The sequence below is a fragment of the Fukomys damarensis genome, unplaced genomic scaffold, assembly GCF_012274545.1.
Source record: "Fukomys damarensis isolate Sample0158 unplaced genomic scaffold, DMR_v1.0_HiC HiC_scaffold_2, whole genome shotgun sequence".
Taxonomy (NCBI): Eukaryota; Metazoa; Chordata; class Mammalia; order Rodentia; family Bathyergidae; genus Fukomys; species Fukomys damarensis.
In genome coordinates this window covers 15,088,493-15,104,011 of record NW_022900914.1, presented here as the reverse complement: position 1 = coordinate 15,104,011, position 15,519 = coordinate 15,088,493, and positions in this window count along the sequence as shown.

Below are 15,519 nucleotides of genomic sequence, written 5' to 3'. Positions count from 1 at the left end.
TGAAATTGAGAGATCCACTGTTGTAGTGTATATTATCACCAGAATTTGTTGCGATAATTTTTTGTGTTAGCCAATTTGTTGTGTGTTTAGCATTGTGATTCTACCTTGCATTTACCTGATGAACGAATTAAGGTGTTTGCTTTTTATGTGTTTGTTCATTTACATATATTAAGCGGAGTATCTATTCAAATCTTTTGAGCATTTTATTGGCTTATTTGCATTTTTAATGTTAAGTTGTAGGAGTTATTTATGCCTTGGATGGAAGTTATTTTTCAGAAAGATGACAAATATGCTAGTTGTGACCTATTTATTATTTTTTTGAACAGTATATTTTCTTGAGCAAACATTTTTAAATTTAGTCAAATCTAGTTTCTGTTTTTTTTTTTTCACTTAACTTAGACCTATGCTTCACACAATGCATAAGAATCAACTCAATTTAGATCAAAGAACTTAATGTAAGAACTGAAATTGTAAATATTCCCAGGAGATTTTTCATGATGTGAATTAGGCTAAATGTTTATAGATATGCTTCCAAAATTATAATTTATAAAATGTAATGTTGGAGTTTATTAAAATTAGAAACTACTTCAATTCTTAGGAATTGCAATTAAATTAGGAAAAAAAGAGACCAAGTACTTGTTAGGAAAAATTTGCAAATTTCATATCTGATAAAAGAATTGTATCTGTACATGAAACAAACTCTGAACAATAAATAATAAGGAAAAATAATTTTCAAAATAAATAAAAATTTTGAGTAGTCTTTTTACCAAAAATGTAGAAATATGATTAACACCTGCTCTAAAACATGATCAATTGATTTACAAAGTAAAAATAAAATCCTACACCACTTCTCACTCACCAAAATGGTTATAACAAAACTTAATTGTTGAAGATGTGGAAAAACTGGAATTCTTACACAATGTTACTTTAGAATGTGAAATATCACAGTCAATATGGAAGACAAATTTAGCAGTTTATTAAAAATTGTACATTCAGCAACCACATGAAATAGCTATTTTAATCCTTCACTTCACCCAAATAAATTACAATATATATCTGTTAAAAGATTCTACAAAAATACAACAGCTGTATTTGTTAGCCAAATCTTGAAAACAACTTAAATGTCCATCAACATTGGAAAAATATACAGAATGTGGTATATCCACATAATGTAACACCATTCCGCAATAAAAATGAAAAAAGTACTGATACATATAAAAACACTTATGGATAGCAAACTAAGTGAAAAAAAAAGATAAAATTGTAGTCATTGCAGTATATGATTCTATATGACATTACCAGCAAAGGAAAAACTAGAAAGCCACGAAATAGATCAGGAATCACATGGGTGTAGTGGCAGTGCAAGATCTCATGGCTAGAAGCATTAAGGATCTTATTAGGGTGACTGCAGTTTTAGAAAACTGAATTATGGTGATATTTACACAATTCTGTGCAACAAAATTCATTTAATTATACAATTGTGATGAAAAATAGCATGATGTAAAACTATACCTTGTAGAGTTGTTTAGATCATTTACAAAGGTGATGTACATTATAATCGCCATAGATTTTCAAATAGCATTATTTTCTAGGACTTTGACTTTTATTAATTAATTAATCCTTATGAATCCTCAGATAAAAAAGATTGAAAATTTCTGAGGGAAAAATGGAAAAGAATATAGGAGTTCCAGTCATATTTTTAACAGGAATTAGACAAAAAGAATCTATGAAAAATATATTTGTGTATGTTTATGTAATACAGAACATTATATGAATATGTTATATCATATAATATATTACATATGATATATTGATTGTACAGTTACATATATGTCATATATCTTTTCCTTAAAAACAATCTCAGTTGACAAAAGGCAATGGTTTAAACAAAGAATGGATAAATCCAGAGAAGATTTTAGAAATTGACCTGGAGATACTTTCAGAAAACATGTTGAATTGGAAAAAACTCAAAAAAATCTTTCTTTTCCTAATTAATCTAAGAGCTAAAATAGCAATTAGATTAGAAAGATTAAATTGGGAAGGGAAATTGCATATGTCATATATTTTTATCAGGTAGCTATACAGTTTCAAATGGAAATAGAAAAACTGAAAAGCTGGCAGCTAAGGCAAACATAGTATCTTTCTGATAAATAATTGGTCCTCAGCAGAAACATTATCTGAAGTTCTTATGTTATCTAAGACTTGAGAGCCTATTGGTAATTTTAATTTCATATTTTGCAAGCAGATTGTCACTGAGTCAATATCAATATTATGATAAGGATGTGTCAATTTCTCCAAACCTAATTAATGCTACTCTGAAAAATAATTTAATCCTCAATTACTTTCTTATCACTTAAATTTCCAAGAAATAATGGAACACAAATATTTTGTTGTAGATAATTTAGCTACTATTTCTTCCATAAACTCTACTATTACAGAAGACAAAAACTCCTTAAACTACTCCTACCTACTAGGATGGTATAATTTTCTAATAATTCCTAAGTTTTCAACATGCCTCAGTCTCTAATTGTCTTGCTGTGGACATTTTTACCAGAACATGTTCTTGTCTTTTTTGAATCCAGCCTATGAAAGCTGTGATAAAATTTTATTCAGTTAATCTGTAAAAAGAACAAACCAATACAATGCTTAGCTAAGAGATTATGTACAAGATACCCAGAAAATTCCTACCTATCATAATTTCAAATTGATTAAATAGGGAATGGAGGAGGAGGTAAAGGGAGGGAAGGGGTATGGGGAAAAATGAGAACCAAGACCTGTCATGTAAAGGTACAAGATCCCAACAATGTATGTAACTGCACTGTTTCCCTAAAATGTACCAATAAACACAATTAAAGCTGAAAAAAAAACAATAAGACATGCCACTATACACCTAATAAGAATGGTACAAAGTGGAGGAAAGACAGTAACAAGTAATAATTACTCCTGTGAGACTGTGGAGCAATTGGCATTCTCATCTAGTTCTGGTGTAACACAAAGTGCAGAGACACATGGGAGACAGTTGGTAGTTTGCTTTTTTAAATGAAACATAGTCTTACCATGGGATCTAGATTGTGTTTCTGGATATGAAATCTTATGTAGGCCATAAAATATACATATGTTCATAGATACGTGCAAACGCTTGCATGTTGTGTTGGTCAGTTTTCCATTGCTGTGATAATATACCGGACATAAGCCAACTTTAAGGAGGAAAGATTTAATTTAGTTCTTGGTTTCACAGTTTTTATTCCATTTTCAGTTGGCTCCAATTGCTTTCTTTTTCTCTCTTTTCTTTTTTGCCACATAATACCCTGGGTGTTTATTTATTTTATTTTCTTAACTGAATACTTTTCGTGTTTTTGTTTTTTGTTTTTTTTTTTTTTTCTTTTTTGCCACATAATACCCTGGGTGTTTATTTATTTTATTTTCTTAACTGAATACTTTTCGTGTTTTTGTTTTTTGTTTTTTTTTTTTTTTGTACCGGGGATTGAACCCGGGTCTTTGAGCTTGCAAGGCAGGCCACCAAACCACTGAGCTAAATCCCCAGCCCTAACCGAGTACTTTTATAACTGGATACTTTTAAAGTATGTTTTATTTATTTGTTTGTTTGTTTATTCAGAACATGTTTGCATTAGGTAATGCTTACCTCCCTTAAGTAGAGTCGATACACATATAAAACCCATTAATTAGGCCTGTGGCAGGGCAGAAACACCGCAGCAGAGGGCAAGGTGCAGGAAAATAATGTGCCATACGGGAGCCAGAAAGAAGAGAGAGTGAGAAAGGAGGGGAGCCATAGAAGGAGCTTGGGACTGCACACAGACGCCAACGTCGCAGCCCCATGGAATATTCCCTTCCACTCACCCACACGTCTCATTGAATCACATCCCAATAATGAAATGGAACTACGGTCTCATTATTGGATTACTTCTTTGATGACGTTAGAACCCTGATAATCTAATGACATCCCCAAAACATATCAGTAATGAAACGCTCCTCAGGATGAGCCTTTTGGGAGATATTTGTATCCCAGTCTTAACAAGAGAAGGGCATCTCCATACAATTAAGATCATTTAGTATAAACCAAGACAAGAAGGACCATTTTCAAGTTTTTTAAGTTTACTGGAATATTTTAGGTATACATGCAGTTACATTCATCATTGGGATCTTGCACCTTTATGTGACAAATCTTGGCCCTTATTTTTCCCCATTCCCCTGCCCGCCCTTCACTTTTTCCATTATTCCCTACTTAGAAAGACATTGTTTCCATGTTTTTCCTTTTTACATATTTTCTCTCTTCCCTTTTTACCTTTCCCCTACCCCTCCCACTTCCTCTACTTTTTTAGGTGTTTTCTTCCTATTACACAATATCAATTACGCATTGCGATCCTTATTTACACTTTTAGTTTTTCACACCAGAGAAACTATTTGATATTTACACACTTGCATCTCATTAATTTCACTTAAGAGTATGGCTTTAATGTGTATCCACTTAGCTATAAATATCTCTAGTTTCTCCTTCTTTATGGCTAAGTAGTACTCCGTTGTATTTTTTAAAAACCCACATCTCTTTTATCCATTCCCTAGTTTGTGGGCAATTGGGCTGTTTGCGATCTTTGGCTATTGCCAACTGTGCCACTATAAACATTGGTGAGAATATATCACTGTGATATGATTCTTTTCATTCTTTTGGGAAAATACCCAGCAGAGGAATAGCTGGGTCAAATGGAACTTCTAATCCTAGTTGTCTGAGGTATCTCCATATTGATTGCCATGGTGGTTGCACCAGTCTGCACTCCCACCAACAATGAAGAAGGGTTCCTATCACTCCCACCAGCATTTATTATTTGCTGATTTCTTGATAGCAGCCATTCTTTCTTAGGTGGGGTGGAATATCAATATTGTTTTCATCTGCATCTTTCAAATGACCAGTGATGTTGAACATTTTTTCATATATTTACTTGTTGCTTTTACTTGTTTGTCTGAGAAATGTCTATTCATTTCAGGTGTCCATTTTTGAGTCAGGTCTGTATTTGGGGGAGGTTGGTTTTTTGGGGGATCTTTATATATTCTAGATAGTAGACCTTTGTCTGAGGACCAGCTGGTAAAATTTTTCCCACATTGTATCTTAGCTCTGTTGGTGGTTTCTCTTGTACTGAAAAAAGCTTTTAATACAATGATACCCCAGTTGTTGGTTCTTTGTGCAAGCTCTCATGCTGCTGAGGATTTGTTCATAAAGTCTTCTCTTGTGCCAATGTCTTAGAAAGTTCCACCTAACTTACTTTCCCGTAAGTTTAGTGTTTCTGTATTGATATTTAGATCTTTAATCCACTTGAATTTTCATGTACTGCATGTTGAAAGATAGGCATCTAGTTTTAATCTTTGGCAAATTGGAAGCCAGTTTTTCAAACACCATTTATTAAAGAGGCTCACTTTCCTCCAGTGAGGATGATTGGCTCGTTTGTCAAAGATGAGGAAGTTGAGCAGGTAGGTCTGGTGTTTTTTCTGCATCTTCTAAGCTATTCCATTGATCCTCGGGTCTCTTTCTTTGCCAATACCATGCTGTTTTTATCACAGTGGCTTTGTAGTATAGTTTCAAGTTTGGAATTGTGATACCCCCTGCCATGTCTCTGTTGCCTAGAACAGTTTTTGCTATTCTAGGTCTCTTCTGGTTCCAAATGGATTTTTAGATTTGTTTTCTCAAGTTCTGTGAAATACACTGTTGGGATTTCAATCTGGATTGCATTGAATCTGTATAGCAGTTTTGGAAGTTTGGCCATTTTCACTATGTTGAATCTTCCTACTCAGGAGCAAGGGATGTCTTTCCATCTTCTCATATCCTCTTCTTTCTCTTTAATCAGAGTGTTATAAATTTCAGTGTAGAGGGTTTTTGTCTTCTTCATTAGATTGCTCACTAGATATTTCATTTTATTGGATGTTATTATTAAAGGAATCATTTCCCTAATTTCTTTCTCAGTGAGTCTGTTATTTGTATACAAGAAAGCTACTGATTTTTGAGTGTTGACTTTGTATCCAGCTACTCTATTGAATCTGTCAGTTAAGTATAGAAGTTTTCTGGTAGAGATTTTTGGGTCTTTGTAGAGCATCATATCATCACCAAATAGTGACTCTTTAACTTCTTTCTTTCCTATATTTATTGCTTTTATTTCTTTCTCTTGTCTAATTACTGTGGCTAATGTTTCTAGAACTATATTGAATAGGAGTGATGACAGCAGGCTTCCTTGTCTTGCTCCTGATTTTAGCATGAAGGTTTTCAGTTTTTGACCATTCAGTATGATATTGGCTGCTGGTTTTTCATAGGCAGCCTGTTTCAGGTTTGGATGAAGACCATCTATTCCAATTTCCTGCAGGGTTTTGATCATGAATGGGTATTGAATTTTGTTGAATGCTTTTTCTGCCTCTATTGAGATGATCATATATTTTTTGCCTTTGACTTTGTTACTATAGTATATTACATTTATCAATTTACATATGTTGAACCCAACTTTGCATCCCTTGGATAAATCTGACTTGCTCAGGGTGTATGATCTTGATGACCCTCTGTATTCTGTTTGCCAGTATCTTATGTGGATTTTTGCATCTATGTTCATTAGGGAGATTAGCCCTTAGTTCTTTTTTTTTTTGGTTGGGTCTTTCCCTGGTTTTGGAATCAAAGTAGCACTTGCTTCAAAGAATTTGGAAGTATTTCTGCCCTTTAAATTTCATTGAAAAGTTTAAAGACAAGTGGCAATAGTTCTTCTCTAAATATTTTGTAGAATTCAGCAGTGAATCTATCAGGGCTTTTCTTTGTTGATAATGTTTTAATTACATTTTCAATTTAACTGAATGTAATTGGGATGTTTAGAATTTTTATGTTATTTGTTCAACTTTGGTAATTCATATGTACCTGGAAATCTGTCCATTTCTTCTGTATTTTCCATTTTATTAGAGTACAGATTCTCAAAGTAGGTATTGATTATCCTGCATATTTCTTCTGGATATTTTGTGATTTCACCTTTTTCATCCCTAATTGCATGGATTTTAGTCTTTACTTTTTTTGATAAGATTGGCTAAGGGTTTATCAATTTTATATATTTATTATTTTGAAAAACAAACTCTTCAATTTGTTGATTTTTGTATCATTCTCTTATTCTCCATTGCATTAATTTATGCTCTGGTCTTTATAATGTCCTCCCTTGTACAAGCTTAGGGTTTGTCTTGCTCTTCTTTTTCTAGGAGTTTAAGATTCAGCATTAGGTTGTTTATATGAGATTTCTTTGTTTTCCTAGCATTTACTGCTATAAATTTCCCTCATAGATTTGCTTTCATTGTGTCCCATAGATTCCTGTATGTTGTATTGTCATTATAATTTATTTGTAAAAATTGTCTGATTTCTTCTTTAATTTCCTCTGTGACCTGTTCATTGAGAGTGTTATTCCATTTCCATATGTCTGTGAAGTTCTTGCAGTTTCATTTGCTATTGATCTCCAGTTTAATTGCACTATGGTCTGATAATATACATGGAATAACTTCTATTGCTTTGCATTTACTTCAATATGTTCTATGAGCCAGTATGTGTTCTTTTGGAGAATGAGCCATGTGTGGCTGTAAAAATTGTATATTCTGATTTTGTGGGGTGGAACACCCTGTAGACATCTATTAAGTTCATTTGCTCAAAGGCTTGGTTCAGTTCTATTCATTGTTGATTTTTTGCATAGATGCCCTATCTATTTGTGACAGTGAGGTATTGAGTTCTCCCACTGTAATTGTATTTGTGCTTATTTGGTGATCATGTTCATCAGTATTTGTTTTGTATAGTTAGGGGCATTAGTATGTGGTGCATATATATTTATGTCTTTCATCTCTTCCTCTTGGATTGTTACATTTACAAGCATGTAGTGATCTTCTTTGTCTTTCTTAATTAGTTTTGGTTTGAAATTTACTCAGTCTGCAAATAAGATATCTACCGCTGCTTTTTCCCTAGTTCCTGTCACGTGGAGAACTGTTTTCCATCCTTTTACTTTCAGTCTGAGTTTCTTTTTCAAGCAGCTCTTTTTCTTGCATGCAGCATATTTTTGGATTTTACTTCTTAATTCATTCTGCCATTCTATTTCTTTTGATTGGCAATTTAGACTATTAACACTGATGGTTATAACTGATATGTACAGACTTATCATCATCATGCTATTTTCCTGTTGTTGGCTCTTTTTACATTTTTCTCCCTTTCCATTTAATTTCTTGCCTTGCCTGCTAAATTTTCTCTGATGGGCCTCATGGAGTTATGATCTTCATTGTCTTTTTCTAGGACATTATTTAGACTTGTGCAGAGTGCTGGTTTAGTATTCATGACATTTCTCAAGTGTTCTTTGTCATGAAATGTACCTTATTTCCTCCTCAATTTTGAAAGATATTATTGCAGGATACATTAGTCTAGGTTGGAAGTTGTTTTCTTTTAGGACTTGAAATACCTCACTCCAGGCTCTCCTTGACTCAAGAGTTTGTGTTGAAAAGTATGCTGTGATTCTGAGGGTCTTTCCTTTGCATGTGATTTGTTTCTTTTCTCTAACCATTTGTAGTATTTTGTTCTTCTGTTGGTTTTCTGGTAACTTGATTATTATATGTCTAGGTGTCGATTTTTTTTTATCATGGCTATTGGAGTCCTATATGCCTCACTTATATGTATGTCAAATTCTTTTGCTCTGTTTGGGAAGTTTTCTGTCTTTAATTCTGTGACCATTTTTTTATGTCATTTGTACTTTCTCCTGCTTTTTCATGGACTCCTATCAGCCTTATATTATTCTTCTTTGCATTTTCTAGGAGCTGTTGGATTGATTTCTCATGTTCCCTTACTATTTTTAAGAGATCCATCTTTTGATGGTCCTTGACTTCCATCCTGTCTTCTATATCTGATATTCTGTCTTTAGATTGGCTCAGTCCATGATGTATACTTTCAATAGAGTTTTAGTCTCCTGTTTATATGTTTGAATCTGTTTCATGGTTTCCATTTCTTTCCTATGCTGGGTATTCATGGTTTCTATCAGGGTCCTGATTACATCTATTTTTTTATCTGATTCTGTTCTAGAATCTCTAATCATGTCTTTCATTCTGCTCACCATCTCTAAAGTTATCTTGGAAATTATTTCTGTTTTGAATTTTTTAGTGCCCCATTTATCTGTTTTGTTACTTCCTGTGCTATCAATTCAGGGTGTCAAGGTGGTTGATGATCAGACTTTTCCACCTCATTTCCCCATGATTTGCCTTTGGTGGGCTAGCAGCCTGTGTTTTTACTTGTGCCTTGATTGAATGTCTTCTTGTATCTATTTTTGTTGTTGTTACTTCCCTTGGTTTGATACCTGGGTTAATACTTCTAACTTCATGTTATAGCTTGTCTTTAGGCTTCAAATCTCTAATATCTCTGAGGCAATCTCTTTTTCACTACACCAGGAAGGGAAACTGATTAGATCAATCACAACATCTTAGCCCAAGTGATACAATCAGCAACACAAAAGCATCAAGCACAGCACAGACAATGACAGTTTGTAGTAGTTATTAATCTATCACCTTTAACCATATAAATCAAATCAAAATTTTGGCTGGATCTCAGGACAATGGTCTCTATGACCCCCATGTCTCTGTGGTGTCAATGCAGGTACCAGCACAGCCAGGAGGCCATTTGGGGACAAGGCGCTCCACCTCTGACTGGTCTGCTGCTTAGGTCAGGGGACCAGGGTGGGGGCTGCCTGTATATGTTTAACATAACTTGAACATTACAAAATATATAGCAATATGGAAGCATCTCATTATATTCCATTAATACATATGATTTACTGTTTTATGTACTAAGTAAAAGTAAATTTAAGTTAAAAATATTGTGTAACTAAATACAGGTGATGATTTTAAAACATCGAGAGTTACTGTACTTTTCCTTTTACAATGGTTATGTTATGTCAATTTCCCTTTAAAAAACAGCATCAAATCTTTCAAAAGAACAAAAGATGAAAGAAAGAAAGTATTCGTATTCTGGATGCTAAAGTCCTTATCCTGATTCTTCTTGTGACATGAGTAACTCTGGGTGCTCCTCAAATTAGACTTTTGTTTTTGCTTTTTCTTTGTCTTGGCATGGCTACTATATATGTCATGGATGGGCACATCGTTAATCCATCCTTCAGACTTGGCTGTTATCTCCCTGAGAAATCTAGTCTGAACCCTGAATAGAAAAACCACTGTGGCTCTAAAACTCACATTCATTTGGAGGCATTTCAAGAGTGGTTCTAATTACTAAGTACTCAAATTATCTATTTGCATTCTTGTCTCCTCAAAATATTCTTATCTATTTAAAAGCATGAATTAGGTTTAAGTAACTTTAACCCAGCAATAACAACACTCACCGTATCACCTACTTTCTAAGTCACTGCACGGTGCTGTAAAAGAACATCAAAGACTGGTGTCATTTATTTCTGGAAGCTGGAGTCTAAGAACAGGATGCTAGCAGAGTCAGGCTCTTGGGGATGGCCATCCACTTGTTATTTTACACAAGCCATCTTCCAGTGTGCTCACAAAACAGAAGGAGTGTTTTATATTGGCACTGATCCCATCAGAAAGGCTCCCTACTCATTATCTAACTGCCCCCTAAACCTGTACCTGCTAACACCATCACATGGATATTAAGCTTTTGGAAGAAGGTATTCAAACTAGGAAGGAGGCATGGATGGGGGGAAGGGCAGAGGAAGGAAATAGAAAGAGAAGGAGACAAATTATAACAAGTCAGTATCTAGTAACAATTCCTGGCAAGTTTCAGCCTGAGCAATCCAGAAACAGGGTCTGGTGTTGAACTAAATATTCCATGAGAACTTTGGTCAACACTGCATTTGCTTCAGGTAAGAATCCTGAGTGCCTCTGAGTAATATCCATGGATACAAGAATGAAGCAGGGAAATAGATTAAAATATTTAATCACCAAATTCAATGAACTATTTTAATATAAATGATCTTTGGAATCTAATACTCTCTAAATCTGTCAATTCATCACTCTTCTCCTCTTGCTCTCTCTCTCTGTTTCTCTGGTGTCATTATTGATGGAATGGTTATTAATCATTCTTTTATTTTCTTTCATTCTCTAATGAAAAATAAAGTCCAAGCTTACCTTGTCCAACTAATAGTTAATGAACTACTTCTAAAACAAAATGAATAGACATGATGATGTTTTGTAGCATATTTGTTGCATAATAACCTCATTTTTGTTTCTCAATAGTTATTTATCTGGAGAAATCATCTTGAACTTATAGATCTATGTTATGAGGCTCTGTGAAACCTCAAATATTTTCTTGTGATCACAAACAGTAAGTGATGCAGGTAGTACTATACTGAAATGGAATTTTTCTTCCCCTGCCATCTAGGTTGTAAAATTTACACACACTCAGAAAGTCTTTAGGAGCTGAGATGGTGGGAAACCAAGAGAAGAGAGGCAAACAACAACATGAGATTAGTTTTTCATCTCTGTGGTTTATAATGTGGGTATGTGCTGACAACTTCAATTAGAAAACAATCCATTCATTGGACAGAAAAATAATAATTTCTTTGAGAGCAGAAAAATATGATCTTGAATGAATATAAAATACTTTCTACTGTATGTTTAATTGTATTCTAACTGAATAACTAAATATCTATAGTTTTTAAAAAGTGGTGATGATAGTTGTCATATTGTGAGGTAGCTAAGATTAAATAAAGTAATATAAATGAAAGTACCTCCTATATTAATGCTCAAAAATCATAATTTTGTATCATACTAATGCACAAAACTTCATTTTTTGACTTAGCATAATACCAAAATGTTAATTTGGAGAAATGTTTTATAAATTTTGTTCACAGCTTTCATTACCCATAAGATCAGCCTAAGAATAAAAACCTCTCCTACATAACATAGGCAAAATATCATTTTAATTCAATTCTGAGTAAATAATGAATTTAGTTTATTAAAATTGCTTTCATCATCTGTAAGATTTAGATACAAATAAAATAAATCTAATAAGTAATTTTCCTTTATATAAGTAGTATATTTATTCACTCATTTCAATTATATGTCAGAATTGTTACAAATCATTTGAACAAGGGAGCTAGAACAATTTTTACTTTTATTCAAGTATAATTTGTGTATATGAACATGAATTTCTACACAAAATTTTTTATTTGCCTACTCTTAAAACCTGTGTTCATATATGGCAGCATATATTCAGAATATTGATAAAGACAGCATATTCTCCCTCTCTCACATATTTATATAATACAGTTAGGTAGTATAGAAAGATACAGATTGTGTGTACACACACACACACACACACACATATATGGATGCATGTACATAGGCATATATATGCACATATCTGGATATCTATGTATATGTGGAGAGAATATGAAGTTTCAAAGTAGAAGCCTTCCCCATTTGATGTGAAATTACTTAATTGTTTGAAACATTTTTTTGATCTGGTGAATAGGATGATTATAATATCTAGATTGGGGATTAAATGAAATAATACCTGAGAAAATCAATATACAAGTTGAAAGAATATTTACATATGTTGCTCTTCATTGTTATCGCTCACATTTAATCCGTTGTTGTCATGGAAGTTTTTTTCTCTAGTGATCTAAATCATTACAACATTCAGTACAGAAATCAGGTATTGGCTTCCTTCTCACATGCAAGAAATGCTAAATAAAGTCAATTTCAAACAAATATCAAACGCAAAAGTCAGTGTCAATAGCATTCTGTGAAACATTAATCAATGTGTTCAAACTCAATGGAAAATTTTGGTTAAGAAAAAGTTGATTGCCTCATAAATAACTGATTGCTTTAAATGTCCTACTATCATCTGAAAATATTGGCAAAACTAAATGGGAGAAATTGTTTGGGGTCTATCTATTTTTTCTATTGTTAAGATTACAAGGTATTTGCTTTCATGAAACTTAAAAGCAAGTATATTTTTCTGGACTTCCATTTCTTCAAAACATAGAGACAGACAGTTTACAAAAATTGACTTAGTGTTAAAATATACATATTTGAGGACACGTTTTAAAGTAGTATCAGTTAACTCCTGACTTTGAATGGTGCTCCTTGAGGGACAGTTGAGAGGAAATGCTTGCTGCTTGCCTAGGAAGCCAACTGTGTTTCTGGCAGCGCGGCCACTAGCTTTAGGGTCACTAATTTCTCATACACAAATGGAGTATTTGAATCTTTTTAAAAAGAGGTTATGGGACAGGAAATTGCAACAACGTTCTGATTAAATTTATTTTTTTCTTTTTCTTTTTCTAATATGTTTTCTCTTTCCTCTTATTCACAAAACAGGTTAATAAACGATTTAGAAATGTCTACTTCTCACAAATATGTGTAGTTATGGTTAACAAGTCATGACCAATGGAGAATATGATTTGCTAAAGTTTTGTTTTGATTTTTTAAAGATTATTCCAGGTCTGAGATGTAGATGTGAGTAGAAAGAATGAAACAAAGGAGTATAGAATAGCATTGATACAGGCCGATCAGCACTTGCTCACGAGTGCAGTTTCACTTTAATTACTCCAAAGCAGTTCTAAAAGCCCTCACAAACAATGTCTCTGTGCTGCCTGAAATCCTCTTCTTGTTAACCACACGAAATTATCTGTTGTGCTTCTGTTCATTCAAATTTCTGTCATGCTCCCATCCTTGCCCACACCAAAGTCAATCATGGGTTGCTGTTTTCTAAGGTTGCTGGTGCTCCGTAGGGAAAGGGACCCAGATTAGTCACTGTCCTGAAGTCCCTAATTTCTTTCCCAGACACTTCCTGCCACGGAGTCTTCGAAGTCTACTGAAGATGTCGTGTAGGGACATGATTGTTTCTGGCTTCCCAAATCCAAGCAATGGATGTGTGGGATCCTTATGCTTTCACAGTCCCAGGTTCTCTTGTGACCCTTCCCTTTACACAGTTCTTCTTCCACTCTAAACTAAAGACAAAAAAGCCCAATACAAATAACTGTGTAAGACATTCTATTCCAACATCTATAAGTTGGAAGCTTGCATATTTGTTTGTTGGCGTATTTGTTTGTTTTTGTAGTTTTTTTTTCTAAAAGTAAGAAAACATACAGGGAAAATAGAACTTTTATAATAAGTAGAGATACATTTAAGAGTAATTGGGAACTATTATTTTTTCAAATTCCTTGAGATCTCACTCATATTCTCTGGTCCTACGATCAGAAATGAATTTCGTGGCTTTCCTCCTAGGGCTCAGCACAGGCTGGCTCTTACATGGGTGAGGACCCTCAACAGAAAGAATCTTAGTCATCCTTGAATCAGAGCTGCTCTCACTCATTCTAAGCAAATGCAGTCTTGGGTAGAATTGGGAGCTGAGGTATTCTGATATCATCCTCCTTAACAACATTTGAAAAAGACCATGTTGACTCACTAGAAGGGACTCCAGTTTGTAGGTATATATCTTTTTCTACCATGAAAAGTACCTTGGCCCCTGACTGCCAGAAAGAGGAACAAAATAAAAATAACTTGAGTGTCATGTTATGCTTAAGCACTGAGACAAATTCATACACAAACTCATTTAAACATTCCATTATATTTGAGACAGAAATACACAGGGTTGAGGACGAGACTTGAAATATTTGAGAAATGTGTCTAAGTTTAAAAAGCCAAGTGGCAGATTTTATTTTTAATTTCTGTCCAACTTTTTAGTAATTTTTATAGTTTTTCTTTTCTTCCTTCTCTCTACTCCTGTCCTTCCTTCCTTTCTGCTTGTTTTGTTTACTTTCAGTGTGACTATGGAAAAATTGTATATGTTTTATTTGGTTTTGTTGTAAGAGCACTATTTTCTAAATTTAACATTACATCATCCAACAAGTCAAATAGTAATAAAACATTTCTGTTAAGTGTGTCCTGTATGTCAGGTCTCAAGTTTGATGCTGATTAGAAAATTGTCTTAAGAATATTAGAACTATTTCACCAAAGAAAAAAAAGGAAATGACACTTACACGTGCAAGGCAGGAGGCGGAATCACTGAGCTAAATCCCTGGCCCTGGAAAGTGACACTCCTGAGATGACTGCAGACATTTAGGCAGCACTCTGATAAATAAAGTGATTAGATATCATGTGTACCTATGACTGTTGTCCTTTTTTGTTTTTTATTATTTATAAAGCTTGCTTTACCAGGGAACATTTACTAAATCATCCCATGCAGTTTTTTTTTTTAAGAATGAATAAGCTAATGATGAATGAATCTATAGTCAAGAAATGTTACTCAAGGTGCAGCAGAGCAGTGGTTTCCTTTTCTGATGTTACAAACATAGAAATACCAAGTTCTGGATACAGATTAGAGTTCTAGCACTTGGCATATTTAAAATCTTTTCCTCATAAGATGCTGCAGATAGAAACTTACTCTCAGCTTTGGGGAGGTAAGGGCCTAGCCCAGAAACTTCTAGAAGATCAGAAGCCAGCTCATGGTTCAAAGTAAGAGAAGACTACATACATTGTATATCCTGAGATTGTAAAAATAGT